The 16124-nt window shown below is 43.5% G+C and overlaps 1 protein-coding gene across 2 annotated transcripts in view; it reads left to right on the forward strand.

Moving 5' to 3' along the window:
- Positions 1-16124, forward strand: part of PEMT (phosphatidylethanolamine N-methyltransferase) — a 247669-nt gene that overhangs the window by 37454 nt on the left and 194091 nt on the right. The window lies entirely within an intron of this gene.

Here is a 16124-nt window from a genome sequence, read left to right on the forward strand (position 1 = left end):
TATATCACTCTGTGTGTAATTAATCTACAGTATATAGTATGAGTATCACTTTTTGAATTGAATTACTGAACTAAATACACTTTTTGATCTTCTAATTTTTTTTAGTTCCACCTGTAAATATTGTACCAATATCTGCTGCTACCCTCTGGTGTGTTTTGGCGAGTGTCTGTGTGTCAGTTACGTTTGCAGATCGCTGGATGTTTGCGCTGATCACTCGGGAGGGATAGACAACCTTGCTCAATTACAAGCCAGCAACAGGAGGTCAAATATCATCTTAGTGGCCAATTAACACCCTCTAATCAGTGTGCAAATGATGTGCGTAGAATTCCATTATCTCATCATGCACCTCCATGATTTATATGGGCAGCCTGCAGAGAGAACAGATTTAAATCAACTCATTAGTGACTTTTAGTATAGATACTGCTTTATAATTGTCCGCCTGTGCAATTTAATTTCAGACTTACAGTATGTTCCGTTCATCAGACGGGCTGCTGCATAAAGATAAGGCCACGGCATTTTTCTGGGTTTCTCTGTTTTGAAGGGCTGTTTATATCTACTGCAGTGGCGGCTGGTGTTCAAATTTTTTGGTGGTGGTGGGGGCTGGCCGGTGGCACCCAGCCAGCAGCCCATGCCCCCGCCAGCCATCCGACCACCACCCAAGCCCCCCCCCATCGCTCGATCAATCACTGCATACCCTCCCACCACCGAATCCCCTCCCCCCCCCCCCCGGCGATCTCTGTTTCCCTCACTCGCCCGTCGGGAAAAAGGCATCCAGTATATAAATAGTAGCAAAAAATTTTCCAGCCCTCTGATGTAAGAGGGAACTCTGATGGGGATGCTCATGTGGGGGGGGGGGACTCCGATATGAGGTAGACTTTCCTTGAGACTCTGATAGGATCCTGATAAAAAAGGGGACTCTGATGGGCTTGTTTTTTTGGAATTTCTTTGCTTTTGCTTTACTGAAGGTTTTTTTTCTTTTAAAAAAAACATAACATATCAAGCTGAGTCCAGTAATCTCCAAATAAACGTATTAGGTTAAATTTGATTAGTTCATTTATAAAACTTTTTTTTTTTTTCCAGCCATTTAAAATTTGTTAAATTTGCAATGTGTAAGTGGGTGCAGCATGATGCAACGGCAATGATACACACAGTCTAGGTACAATGTAAAGAATTTTTATTGAAGTAATGCAAAAACAGTTCACTATGAACCCGGCGGGAAGACTGCCCAAACGGGAACACAAATTCCAACAGCAGGTAGAGAGTAGGTTTCAGCCGAACTGACAGCGCCTGTTAGGAGGGGCAGAATGTGGTCTGGTCGTCTCGTGCCCAAGCGTGAAGAAGTCCAGAGAAGTTGCGGACCCTACACTTTCTCTCTACGTCTGGAACCTTTCCCTGCCCCTAGTACTGTCCCTCACAGATGGAGTACCTGTCACTACACTAGCTACGCACAAATGCACACCTAGCCTTGGAGCCAGGACCTTAAATAGGCTCTGCCTGACTCAAGATGGCTACTAGTCACATGGAGGCAGCAGCATCCAATTGGATAGCTTCCTTAGTGACCCAGGAAAACATAGAGGAACCATGTTCCTCCTTGACTTCCTCTCAAACTGGACAAGTGCCACCTACAGTGGAGAAAGTAGACTACACCTGCTTTCAAATGTGACCCTCATACTGAAAAGTTTGGAGACCTCTGATCTAGAATCTCAGTACTCTGCAGTCTCCTGGGTAGATTTTGATGGTGGATTTGTGGATCTGCCTAGATCTACTCCATCACATCATGCTAAATGCTAGCTCAGCTCAGCAGAGAGAACCTATTTGCATTAGAAAAGCCAAGCTTTTTTTTTTTTTCCTGGTTCAGAGTTACACAGCTATAAGAGTGCTGTGGCATGGTCATTATTAACAATTAAATTTTTTTTGCCATATCACTTATTAAGTTATGTTGTGTGTTTTCTTTTACATACAGTTACTGCTTTTTACATTGAGCAATACAGCATGTTCTTTATCGCTGTCTGTCTCATTTTGATGGGGAAATCATTGTTTGATTGACAGGGACGGCGTTAATCTACAGACACGTCGCCCAGTAACACTGTGCAATGCACGTGTTAGGGGCCCCCAGTACGCAAGCCCTCGCCCCTGACCTGTCTGTGATACGTCCTGCAATCTGTCACAGCTGGTCTTGCCTCAAATTCCCAGGGACACAAGGCGGCCTGTGATACAAGTGATGTGATATTAGTGATTGTGTAATAATCTGCAGAACACTACGAGACTTAGAGATCAGAACACTCTATTTGCAGAATCTGAATGGACATCTGATGACGTGACATTTTTAGTGTACCTTTCCCCTCCTTACAGTACAAGAAGCTGCTCCTACAGTCCATTTTTTGTTGGGAACAAGCCTCATGACTCACCATAATGTCTGGTAAAGAGAACCCACACAGGTTAAAGTGACAGGTTCTCTTGAAAGAACAACCACCCCCCATGTTCCACACACCCTGATACACTATACTGCCAAAAGTATTGGGACGCCTGCCTTTACACACACATGAACTCTAATGGCATCCCAGTCTTCGTCCATAGGGTTCAATATTGAGTTGGCCCATCCTTTGCAGCTATAACAGCTTCAACACTTTTGGGAAGGCTGGCCACAAGGTTTAGGAGTTTGTCTACGGGAATATTTGTCCATTCTTACAGACGCACATTTGTGAAATCAGGCACTGTTGTTGGATGAGAAGGCCAGGCTCACAGTCTCTACTTTAATTTATCCCAAAGGTGTGCTATCAGGTTGAGGTCAGGCTCCTTGCAGACCAGTCAAGTTCCTTCACTCCAAACTTGCTCATCCATGTCTTTATGGACCTTGCTTTGTGCACTGGTGCGTAGTCATGTTGGAACAGGAAGAGGCCATCCCCAAACTGTTCCCACAAAGTTGGGAGCATGAAATTGTCCAAAATGTCTTATTAATGTATGTTGACACCTTAAGAGTTCTCTTCACTGGAACTAAGTGGCTAAGCCCAACCCCTCAAAAACAACCCCACACCATAATCCACCCTTCACTAAATGATTTGGACCAGTACACAAAGCAAGGCCCATAAAGACATGTATGACTGAGTTTGGGGTGGAGGAACTTGACTGGCCTGCACAGAGTCCTGACCTCAACCCTCTAGAACATCTTTAGGATGATTTAGAGCGGAGACTGCGAGCCAGGCCTTCTCGTCCAACAGCAATGCCTGAACTCACAAATGCGCTTCTGGAAAAATGGTCAAACATTCCCATAGACACACTCCTAAACCTTATGGACAGTCTTCCCAGAAGTGTTGAAGCTGTTATAGCTGAAAAGGGTGGGCCAACTCAATATACTGTAGAACCCTATAGACTAAGACTAGGATGCCATTAAAGTTCATGTGTGTGTATAGGCAGGCGTCCCAATACTTTTGGCAATATAGCGTACTTACAGTATCTCACACAAGTGAGTACACCCCTCAGATTTTTGTAAATATTTTATTGTATCTTTTCATGTGACAACACTGAAGAAATGACACTTTGCTACAATGTAAATGTAAATAATATACCATTATTTTCCAGCACTGCCTTAACCCTCTTGGGCATGGAGTTCACCAGAGCTTCACAGGTTGCCACTGGAGTCCTCTTCCACTCATCCATGATGACATCACAGAGCTGGTGGATGCTGGAGACCTTGCTCTCCTCCACCTTCCGTTTGAGGATGCCCCACAGATGCTCAATAGAGTTTAGGTCTGGAGACATGCTTGGCCAGTCCATCTCCTTTACTCTCAGCTTCTTTAGCAAGGCACTGGTCATCTCGGAGGTGTGTTTGGGGTCGTTATCATGTTGGAATACTGCCCTGTGGCCCAGTCTCCGAAGGGAGGAGATCATGCTCTGCTTCAGTATGTCACAGTACATGTTGGCATTCATGGTTCCCTCAATGAACTGTAGCTCCCCAGTGCCGGCAGCACTCATGCAGCCCCAGACCATGACACTTCCACCACCATGCTTGACTGTAGGCAAGACATACTTGACTTTGTTCTCCTCACCTGGTTGCCGCCACACACGCTTGATACCATCTGAACCAAATAAGTTTGTCTTGGTCTCTTCAGACCACAGGACATGGTTCCAGTAATCCTTAGTCTGCTTATCTTCAGCAAACTGTTTGCAGGCTTTCTTGTGCATCATCTTTAAAAGAGGCTTCCTTCTGGGATGACAGCTATGCAGACCAATTTGATGCAGTGTGCGGCGTATGGTCTGAGCTCTGACAGGCTGACCCCCCCACCCCTTCAACCTCTGCAGCAATGCTGGCAGCACTCATACGCCTATTTCCCAAAGACAACCTCTGGATATGCCATGTTGAACTTCCAGTGACCAGTATGAGAGAGTGAGAGCGATAACACCAAATTTAATTTTTCGTATTCCCATCGCACACGTTCCTGGTATCTTTTATCACATGCCTGACAAAGGGGTCCTGCGTGACTCCGAAACGTTGCACCTCTTTGTGTTGTGATCATGCAATAAACTAAACCGTTTGGACGCCACCTTGTTCTGATACTTGGTGTGCTGGCAAATATCTACATTATTAACACCAAATTTAACACACCTGCTCCCCATTCACACCTGAGACTTTGCAACAATAACTAGTCACATGACACCAGGGAGGGAAAATAGTAACGTCGAGTAATTTCAACTAATCTAAAAAAAAACAGTAAGGTATAAAAAGTGAAATTAAATGATGATTCCTACTTAGGCTGCTTTATAGAATAGAATAGAATAGAAAATAAAAGAATAGTAGAGAATAAAACTGAATAGAATATTTTTCTATTCTAGTCTTTTCTATTCTATTTTATTTTCTATTCTGTTCTATTCTTTTCAGTTTTATTCTATACTACTTTTAGATTGTATTCCCTTCGTTTTCTATTCCATTCTGTTTTATTCCATTCTATAAAGCAGCCAAAATGAAAATCATCATCTTATTTCACTTTTATACCGTACTGTATTTATTGCAAAATGTTTTCATTTCGAATTCATTTTTGAATTCAAATTCATTTTCGAAAGCGAATATTCGAAACAAATCCGAAAATACGAAACAAATTCTAAAAATAAATAAATGATTCCAAAATAATGAACAGTGGCGGCCTGTCCATTAGAGGCGCTACCCCCATAATCCATGTGTCTGGCTCCTAATCTACATGCAGGGCACCGGACGCATGGATTCCAATGGGTTTTTTTTTTTTTATAAGCACATAAGAGCCGGAGGCTCTAATTGGCTTCAAAAAGGGTGGGTTCTGCTCCCCGAGCCCACCCAGTTGTGTGACATTAGCGATTTAATATTCACTAAGTCTGCTTGTTTCTGCTCCCAGCCAATCGGGAAGCAGGTCCTGAGTCCCGATTGGCCGTGAGTCCTAACTCCTGATTGACCGGAAAGAGAAGTGACCGCTTCGGGAGGAGATGTGGTGGGGAGAAGCCACCACCTGGATGGGGTAAGTGCAGGGCCTGATGGGGGGGGGGGCCCAACGGACGTTCGATCGAGTGACTGTGGGGGGGGTTTGGATGGCTGGCTCGTGTGGTTGGCTGGCTGGGGGGATAGGGTGGCTAGACTGGCTTGGGGGGGCCGCAGGCTGCCCCCCCCCCAGGAAATTGAGCACCAGCCACCACTGATAACGAATATGAGGCAGAAAGGAAGTTCCTGGACAGCCGCACTCTGGAATATAGCCTTTGTAAAAAGTCCAACAGATACAAGCCACAGCAAAAAAGTGACAAACGAGCTGACGCGTTTCACACTTAACAGTGCTTAATCATAGCTATAACCAATATGATGAAACAAAGTTAACAAACTAATCTGGAACTAAACAAATTTTTCTGTTGTGCACATCTCTACATGGAACGGGGCCAGAACAGGATATCTCCAGGACTCATCAGTTCACCAGAAGGGGCCGGGAACAGAGAAGGGACTCTTTACTCACTAGTCCCTGCTGCTGAACGGATGAGGCCCCGGGAGCTTTTTATTAACCGGTGGGAGCTATGGCTGTGCATAGATATTTAATGAGTCCAATCTGTGCCCCCTGGTAAACTGATGGGGCTCGGGCCTGATACAAAAGGACCGTCTCTAGCCTCCATCAGCAGCCCTGACCACACCAGTTTTTGCAAGAACAATTTCGGGGCTGGTCAGAGGTTGAGGATACTGACAACTATATGGAGTTTCATTATCAGGCCACCAGGTCCAGCAGATGGATGTCAGAAAGCAAATTAGACCAATCTAGCAGCCAGTTTGTGTCAGCTAAGATTAATTGCGAAATGTTTGTGACTGGCTGGAGTGTAACTCATAACAGAAGATTTATGTTTTAAGGTTGTTTTACAAGATAGATATTTCACTTTGTCTATCATGATTTATTTCTGCTCTATTTCATCTCCTTCTTCATATAACACAGAGACTAGAATTCCTGGAAACGCTAAACTCTCGGCAGTCTGAGAAAAAGGAGCCCAGCTTGGCCTTAATTGGCTGCTCTTCATTTCAGGTTCGCCATGTAGGGGTAATTCTCCGTTCCAGCAAGAAGGACACGCATGAGTCTTTACTGGGTATTTAAAGTAGATATAAAAAGTCTACACACCCTTGTTAAAATGTCAGGTTTCTCTGATGTAAAAAAATAGACAAAGATAAATCATTTCAGAACTTTTTCCACCTTTTTAATGTGACCTATAAACTGTACAACTCAATTGAAAAACAAAGTGAAATCTTTTAGAGGGGGAGTAAAAATAAAAAAAATAAAATAATGTGGTTGCATAAGTTTGCACACACTCTTACATCTGGGGATATAAGCAATCACATTCAAACTAATGTTAAATAGGAGTCAGTACCCACCTGTCATCATTTAAAGTGCCTCTGATTAACCCCAAAGTTCAGCTGTTCTAGTAGGTCTTTCCTGACATTTTCTTGGTCACATTTTCTTATCCTAAAGCAAAAGCCATGGTCCACAGAGAGCTTCAAAAGCATCAGAGGGATCTCATTGTTAAAAGGTATCAGTCAGGAGAAGGGTACAAAAGAATTTCCAAGGCATTAGATATACCATGGAACACAGTGAAGACAGTCATCAAGTGGAGAAAATATGGCACAACAGAGACATTCCCACGAACTGGACGTCCCTCCAAAATTAATGAAAAGACGAGAAAAAAACTGGTCAAGGAGGCTGCCAAGAGGCCTACAGCAACATTAAAGGAGCTGCAGGAATATCTGGCAAGTACTGGCTGTGTGGTACATGTGACAGCAATCTCCCGTATTCGTCATATGTCTGGGCTATGGGGTAGAGTGGCAAGATGGAAGCCTTTTCTTACGAAGAAAAACATCCAAGCCTGGCTAATTTTTGCAAAAACACATCTGAAGTCTCCCAAAAGCATGTGGGAAAATGTGTTCTGGTTCCAAAAGATATGTTTGGTGCAAAAACACTGCAAATCACCAAAAGAACACCATACCCACCTTGAAGCATGGTGGTGGTGGCAGCATCATGCTTTGGGGATGTTTCTCTTGAGCTGGAACAGGGGCCTTAGTCAACGTGGAGGGAGTTGTGAACAGTTCCAAATACCAGTCAATATTGGCACAAAACCTTCAGGCTACTGCTAGAAAGCTGAACATGAAAAGGAACTTCATCTTTCAGCATGACGATGACCCAAAGCATACATCCAAATCCATAAAGGAATGGCTTCACCAGGAGAAGATTAAAGTTTTGGAATGGCCCAGCCAGAGCCCAGACCCGAATCCCATTGAAAATCTGTGGGGTGATCTGAAGAGGGCTGTGCACAGGAGATGCCCTCACAATCTGACAGATTTGGAGTGTTTTTTACAAAGAAGTGTGGGTAAATATTGCCAAGTTAAGATGTGCCATGCTGATAGACTCATACCCAAAAAGACTGAGTGCTGGAAATCAAAAGGTGCTTCAACAAAGTATTAGTTTAAGGGTGTGCACACTTATGCAACCATATTATTTTTTTATTTTTTTTATTTTTACTTCCCTCCACCTCAAAGACTTCAGGTTGTTGTTCAAATGAGTTGTACAGTTTATACAGTAGGTCACATTAAAGGTGGAAAAAGTTCTGAAATGATTTATCTTTGTCTCATTTTTTTTACATCACAAAAACCTAACATTTTAACAGGGGTGTGTAGACTTTTTATATCCACTGTACATGATAAACAAGGATTTCTGGGGAGGATTTCCTCTTCTATGTTCGTTTTTTTTTTTTTTTTTTTTTTTTTTCTTATTTGTCAGAAAAATTCACAATTAGATGAGCAAAATTGCATTATAAGGAGTGTTAAAAAAAAAAAAAAAAAAAAAAAGTAATAAAAGTACAAAAGTAAAAAAATAACATAAAAGTAAATAATGTAAAAATTTAATTTAAAAAGTTAAACATAAAAGTAATAAATAAAAATGCACGTTGTTTTTTTATTTTACCCCCTCACTTGTTTCTTCTGTATAATGTACACATTTACCTTAATTCTTCCCATTCTCTGGAGACCCAGCTCTTTTCCCGGCATAGTTGGCAGCTGTCCTTTTTGTTTTGTAGTTTTTATGTATAAAATGCAGGAAATGCATATTTTTGCGTTTTTTAGTATTTTTTTTTTTCTAGGAGGTTGTCAGTATTTATTTACTAATGAGGATTGTGTAGTATTGCTTCTTTTTTTTTTTTTTTTTTAAATATTTTTATTAGATTTTTTGAGACAAACAGCAAACAATACAAAAACACATGGTTGCTACAGTACATCAAGTCCGCGCCAGATTAATTAGAACATTTGATAGAACATATGACAACGTGAGTTGCTAGGTTAAATTAACAGTAGTCAAGGTATATATATGGTTCTCCTCAGAGGAATTTAGTCAGCTAGATACCATAACAAATTGCGCCTGAGATTTCAGATATCTAAGCCTAGAAACATAGTATTTTGATCAATACGTTTAACCTGAGGACTGCTGTGAAACTGTGTTCAATGTGAAATATTCAGAACCTCCATCCATTTGCACCAGACCCTGTCAAATTTCAAAGGACAACCTCTGTTGGCGTATGTGTCTTTTTGTATAGTGGGAGGCTCTCATTGACCAAGCGTTTCCACTGTGTAATTGAGGGGGGGTTAGGTTTTTTCCACTGTATTGCGATGCACTTCCTGGCATAGAAAAGTAATAAACTGGTCAACGTGCGTTTGGCTATGGTTGGAACAATATTTTCTAGTAAACCTAGTATGCATATCTCCATCAGCGGTGGTAGATTAGTTGAAGCCACCTTGTTAGTCAAGTCGAGTACTTCTCCCCAATATTGCCGTATTTTTGGGCAGCGCCAAAAGATGTGTGCAAAGTCTCCCGGGGTTAGACCACATCTCCAGCATTCCGAAGAATGCTGAGGGTTCATCAAATGTAGTCTATGTGGGGTAAAGTAAGCCCTGTGAACAATTTTAAATTGTACTACTCTGTCTCTTATGGAAACAAGTGACCTGAAGGGGAAATCCCAGACGTCATCCCAGTCATCATTATCCAACGCAGGAATGTCGTGTTGCCAACGGGACCAGAGCCCTTCCAAAGGTGGTAGGGACACAAACACCAGGTGCGCGTACAGAGATGATATTGGCTTCTCAGCGCAGCCGGATCTAAGTGTCTTCTCCAGCTCGGATTGGATCAGGATGCAGGATGCGTGGGGAAATTGAGCTGCAAATACATGGGCTAGCTGAAAATAACGAAACTGATAATGTTTCGGAAGATTGTACATTGAAGATAGCTGGGCAAAAGAAAGCAATGAGGTCTGGGACACCACTTGTGAAATTAATTTGATACCATATTTAGTCCATGCCTGGGGGTCTGTGAGCTTAAAGATATGTGGTAAGTTGGGGTTTGACCATAGTGGGGCGTTGGGGGAAAACTCTGAGCGGTTATATTTACCTATACTAAGACCTATTCGCCATGCTCGCAGAGTAGTTTGCATGGAGGGGGTAAGTGGGTGCAGGGCGCGTGGACCTCTGTGAATTAAAAACTGAAGGGTCTCCCAGGAACCCACCACCGTAGCCTCCAGAGCCGAGGCCGCGTTAGTTTTGTCAGGGACCAACCACCAGACCACTGTCACTAGCTGAGAGGCCAGGAAATATTTGTAGCAGTCTGGAAAAGCCATGCCTCCCTGTGATGTGGGCCTCATCAAGGTAGACATTTTATATCTGGGTGGGGTGGGGCCCCACAAGAAGTCTGAAAATTTTTGGTTAAGTTTGGTAAAGAATGATTTGGGGATCCATTGTGGGGAGTGGCGAAAGAGGTAAGTAAATTTGGGGATGATTTTCATTTTAAGGAGATTAACTCTACCCCAAACCGATAAAGGGTAGTATTGCTTCTTTATATTATGTATGCTTGATATAGTTTTCTCTCTTTTTTTGTAAATGGAATCTAGTACCGTTTCACTACTTTCATACACTGTAACTCTTATGCCGTGTACACACGACCGGACTTTTCGTCGGACTCAACTCCGAAGGACATTTCGACGGAGTTCCAAGGAAACGGACTTGCCTACACACGATCACACCAAAGTCCGATCGTTTCGAATGAGATGACATACGACCGGACTAGAATAAGGAAGTTCATAGCCAGTAGCCAATAGCTGCCCTTGCGTCCTTTTTTGTCCGTCGGACTAGCATACAGACGAATGGATTTTTCGATCGGACCCGAGTCCGTCGGAAAGATTTGAAACATGTTCTATTTCTAAAGTCCGACAGATTTTTTTGACAGAAAAGGTCCGATGAAGCCCACACACGATCGAATTGTCTGACGGATTCGTTCCGTCGGACCAGTTCGGTCAAAAAGTCCGGTCGTGTGTACACGGCATTAGTATCCGTTTTATTCTGTACATATAGATGCTAAAAAGGTACCACGTCTCTTATCCTGTATGCCGGGTATATTCTCAGTATCTGTTCTTAGACTGTACATATAGACTTTGTACAGTACCACTTCTCTTGTTCTGTATGCTGGGTCTAATTCTTCTCAGTATCTGTTTATATGCTCTACATATGGACATTGCATAGTACCCCTTTTCTTGTTCTGTATGGTGAGTATAGTTCTTATTCGGTATGTATGAACACTGTACAGTAGCACTTCTTTTGATGAGTCCAGTTGAGTGTAATTCTCATGATTTTATCGGAGACCCGAGCTACCAGCCAGCACATCTGCTGATCAGCTTTGATCGACTTTTCGGAACTGTAAACCAGAAATGATGACATGACAGCACTACCGGTTTATGGGAACTATCGGCGCCATTTTTTTAAAAAATGAAAGCGTTCAAAAACAATGATCTTTGTGTTTTGAATGCTTTTAAGTGCAGGGATTTGGGGTCTTCTAGACTCCAGATTTCTCCAGTACCTGTCACATGCCTATTGCTGTCACAAGGATGTTTGCATGCAAAGTGATAAAGTTAAAGCAACGGCGTAAAAAAAAAATAAAAAAAATGTAATAATTAAAAAAAAAAACTAAAGTGCCCCCGTCCTTCCCTGCTTACATGCAAAGGCAAACGCACATGTCTGTCCCGCACGCAGACAAACCATGATCATCCCACATGTGAGGTATCAACATCAGATCATGGGCAGTAATTCTATAATTGGCACTTGGACGAATCTTGTCTCAAGGCCTGATGAGGAAGCTGCAGCTGTTAACTGCGAATGGCTGCAGCTTCCACATCAGACCCTGAGACTAGAATGGTATACCACGGCTGGGGTGGGAAAATTTTGATGGGGGGGGGGATTTGCCCGATTTTAGTCTTGCCCAGGGCAGTACAAAACAAAATTCCACCACTGCCCCTGCCCAAAGCCTATACTTGATATGCTCACCTTCTGGGTGCCCCAGCCCAGATCATGCCCACTTTCTAAGCGGCCCTGCCCCTAATTATGCGGGAACTGCCCACTCACATGTGTGATCCCCCCAACTAATATATTTTTTTATTTACTGCACATGCTCAGCCACTGAAGTAAGGATAATGCTGTGATCCCAGGACACAACCCAGGACACTGCATCATTGCGAAAGAGGACAATGATGGGGGACTGTCTCTGCAAACCCAGGACAGTTGGCATTGATGGAGCCATATAGTTTAAAAAACACTTAAAAACCAAACAGCACTTTCAGTACAAGCTCACACTAGAAAAAAGTACAGTTCATTTGCTATGGGCACTAGCTGTCATGTTTTGGTAACTGAAGCCGTGTGTTCTGCAATTCCGAGATCAAGATATTCCAGAATCTTGTGTTCCCGAACAATTGAATTATGTCCTAACTAGACTTTTCTTCTTCTTATCCTCCAAAGTGAAACTTTCTGTCATTGTCCTTGATAGAGAAACAAAAACGATGGCATATCTTCCTTGGCCTATTTTTGCAAGATACCATTCAACACCTTGTTCCAGATCTGAGCTCACTCATGCAAAAATCTCATTAGAGCTGTGGTAAATTGTGTTTATAGGTCTCCCCTGGCATTATTACGGGTTATCACTCTTTAGCTGCAGTATAAAGTGTTCTCTGGCGTATGAGATTAGCGGCCAAATCATGACGACTGATAAGTTTGGGAGGCCAGGCTTCACGTCACAGCACGCTCGGCCCAATGCCCAGAGCAGTCCATGGTAACCTGTTTGCTTGCTTGTGACCATACAATGAGCCAGCATTGTTCTGTTATGGTAATCGAGAGATTAGCTGCCTTGCGTTCTTTTGTGCAGGATTGTGCAGTGGAACTTCGGGTGGCAGAGATGGCTATTGGCCTCCTGAATGGATGTGTGGCATCTGCTTGGAAACCCTTCTGTTAGAGTAATAAACAGTAGTTGTTGGCAACAAGATGCAAATGGTAGAGTTGACACTGAAAAGAAAACTGAACTCAAGGAGCTGTGCCTAAAAAGAAAAGCTGAAAGCGAAGGATTAGTCACCAGTATTGACTGTGGTTTACCTGCAGATAATCTTTTCCCAATTACTGACTTTCCATGCTTTAAAATGTATCTGTGTGTGGGGACCATCTTGGTAGAAGCAGGTCTTTGCTTCCTCATGTTAGAGACTCCAGCAAACAGATCAGTGCATAAGAAGCATAAACAGGGAGATTCTTACAATGCTGTTCCTCAGGTACAGCTTGCTCTTCAGCAAGGAGAACAGTGAGCAACACAGCAGTAAGAACTCCAAATCTCACTCTAAATCCGGGGGAGACTAGCAATCAGAGGCAGTAGTGCCTTAGGGCTCATTCACACTAGCAGTTGAGGGGCAGTAAAGCCCCATACATAAGCCACATATTTATAGACCTCTAACCGTCCCCCCCCCCTTAGTTGCAGAAGCAGCGGCTGGGGGATGTACACTCGACACGGCAGAAATGATAAAAACCATGGCTTTTGCTGGGAGCAGTGCCTGCTCAGTGCAAACCATTCAAATACAGTGGGATATTCTTGAGCAAAACCTGTACCACTCTGTGTGTGATTTGAGGCTAGGACGGAGGTTCACCTTCCAGCAGGACAATGACCCCAAGCACACTGCTAAAGCAACACTTGAGTGGTTTAACCACTTGCCAACCACCATATAGCAAAATGACGGCGGCAAAGTGGCTTCGATATACTGACCGAACGTCATATGATGTCGCCAGGATATCAAGCTGCTGCGTGCCCCCGGGGGAGTGCATCGTGGCGATCATTGTCATGGTGTGTTTGACACACTGCAATACCGATCTAGGTAAAGAGTCTCTGACGGAGACTTTTTACCACGTGATCAGCCGTGTCCAATCACGGCTGATCATGATGTAAACAGGAAGAGCCGTTGATCGGCTTTTCCTCACTCGCGTCTGTCAGGCGAAAGTAGAGGAGAGCCGATCGGCTGCTCCTCTGACGGGGGGGGTCTGTGCTGATTATCAGCGCAGCCCCCCCCCGAGGATGCCCACACTGGACCACCAGGGACACCACTAGGACCACCAGGGATGTCACCAATAGGTATGCCACCCTAGACCGCCAGGGGTGCCAATCAGTGCCCACAATGGATACCAATCAGTGTCCACAATGGGCATCACTGATTGGCAGGCATTGTTTGGCACTTATTGGCATCCTTCAGTACCATCTATTAGTGTACATCAGTGCCTCCTATCAGTGCCCATCAGTGTCACCTATGTGTGCCCATTAGTGCCGCATATTAGTGCCCATCATCAGTGCCACCTTGTTGGTACCACCTCATCGTTGCCCATCAGTGCCGCCTTATCGGTGCCCGTCAGTGCAGCCCTATAATGAAAGGAGAAATACTTACTTATTTACAAAATTTTGTAACAAACAAAAAAAAAAAAATTTTTTTTTTTTTTTTTGTTTAGCAGAAAATAAAAATCCCAGGTAATCAAATACCACCAAAAGAAAGCTCTATTTGTGGGAACAAAATTATAAAAATTTAGTTTGGGTACAGTGTAGCATGACCACGCAATTGTCATTCAAAGTGCGACTGCGCTGAAAGCTGAAAAATGGTCAGGGCAGGAAGGTGTATAAGTGCCTGGTATTGAAGTGGTTAAGGGGAAACATGTAAATGTGTTGGAATGGCCTAGTCAAAGCTCAGACCTCAATCCAATAAAAAATCTGTGGTCAGACATAAAGATTGCTGTTCACAAGCGCAAACCATCCAACTTGAAGGAGCTGGAACAGTTTTGCCAGGAGGAATGGGCAAAAATCCCAGTGGTAAGATGTGGCAAGCTCATAGAGACTTATCCAAAGCAACTTGGAGCTGTGATAGCCGCAAAAGGTGGCTCTACAAAGTATTGACTTTAGGGGGGTGAATAGTTTTGCACATTGACTTTTTCTGTTATTTTGTCCTATTTGTTTGCTTCACAATAAGAAAAAAAAAACATCTTCAAAGTTGTGGGCATGTTCTGTAAATTAAATGATGCAAATCCTCAAACAATCCATGTTAATTCCAGGTTGTGAGGCAACAAAACACGAAAAATGCCAAGGGGGGTGAATACTTTTGCAAGGCACTGTAGGTCCCAGGTGCAGTGCTTGTCCTGCAGGTGGTTTCTCTGGAGCTGGGAGCCAGCTGTGCATTGCTGATTACATCTGGTCCTCTCCCTTCCTCCTGGGCACTGCAGAGCAGGGTAACTAGGGCTGGAGGAAACAAGGTGAGCGGGGTTGGGACTCCCAAATCCTGTCCACCAATCAACTAATCTCCTGACTCCCGTTGTGTAGCTGTTAAGAAAAAAAACTTCTCCGGGTCTCCCCTGTGTTCAGTGGGGGCCAGAGGACAGAGAGCAGACTATTTCATCACTTTTGGCTTTAGGCAGATTAATCCGCAGCAGCACTCCCGGCCAGCTCGAGTGTACTGATATAGCACAGTCCGGCCTTGAACTGTGTAGTGCGCTGCTGCGGAGTAATCCGCCCAAAGCCGAAAGTGATGAAATAGTCCACTTTCTGTCTTCCCCCCACACACACACTGAACACAGGGGGCCCGGAGAAGTTTTTTTTTTTTTTTGTTCCCCATAATATAGCAAATCTTCACCTTTCAATTTCAGGCCTAATTTATTGGTTTATATATTTGGTGGAAACAAAAGAAGTGTTGACCTTAACAACCAGATGTTCGCTTTCATTTTAATATGTGCACTACGAAAAGCTTTACTAGACTCTTGTTGGCCTGTGTTCAGTACCTCAGTTTTGCCTTAAGTCTGGCAAATATCTCCAATAAGTTTTGGCTGGAGTTGGGCCTGAAATGGTACTTTACCTTAAAGGGATCCTGTGCTTAGCTCATGCAGCAATATGTTCACTTCTACAGCCGCACAGTCTTACCTTCCCTTTGCTCTCCTGCACTGAGGAGTGAAGAATACTCAGTACTTTTGGATATGGGGGAGCGTGTAACTCACTCCAGTCTGTCCCTAATAACAGGGCTATTGTTTGGCTGCTTAGACATATTGGGGCACAAATAAAGTCTTTATCTTATCACTGTGTAATCTCCAAGATGTAACTTTGAGCTTAAAGTGTATTTCCACTTTTGCAGTCTAATTCGGGAAAACCCTACTGTTTTTAGAATGATGCTTAGGAGAAGGTATCGCAGCTGACTGCATGGTTTTCTGAACAATGTTCATCCGGCCATACACGATTTGAATCTCGGACGGTTCAGCAGGAACTGGCCGAGATTCA

This window comes from Aquarana catesbeiana, linkage group LG06 (assembly GCF_042186555.1).
Source record: "Aquarana catesbeiana isolate 2022-GZ linkage group LG06, ASM4218655v1, whole genome shotgun sequence".
Taxonomy (NCBI): domain Eukaryota; kingdom Metazoa; phylum Chordata; class Amphibia; order Anura; family Ranidae; genus Aquarana; species Aquarana catesbeiana.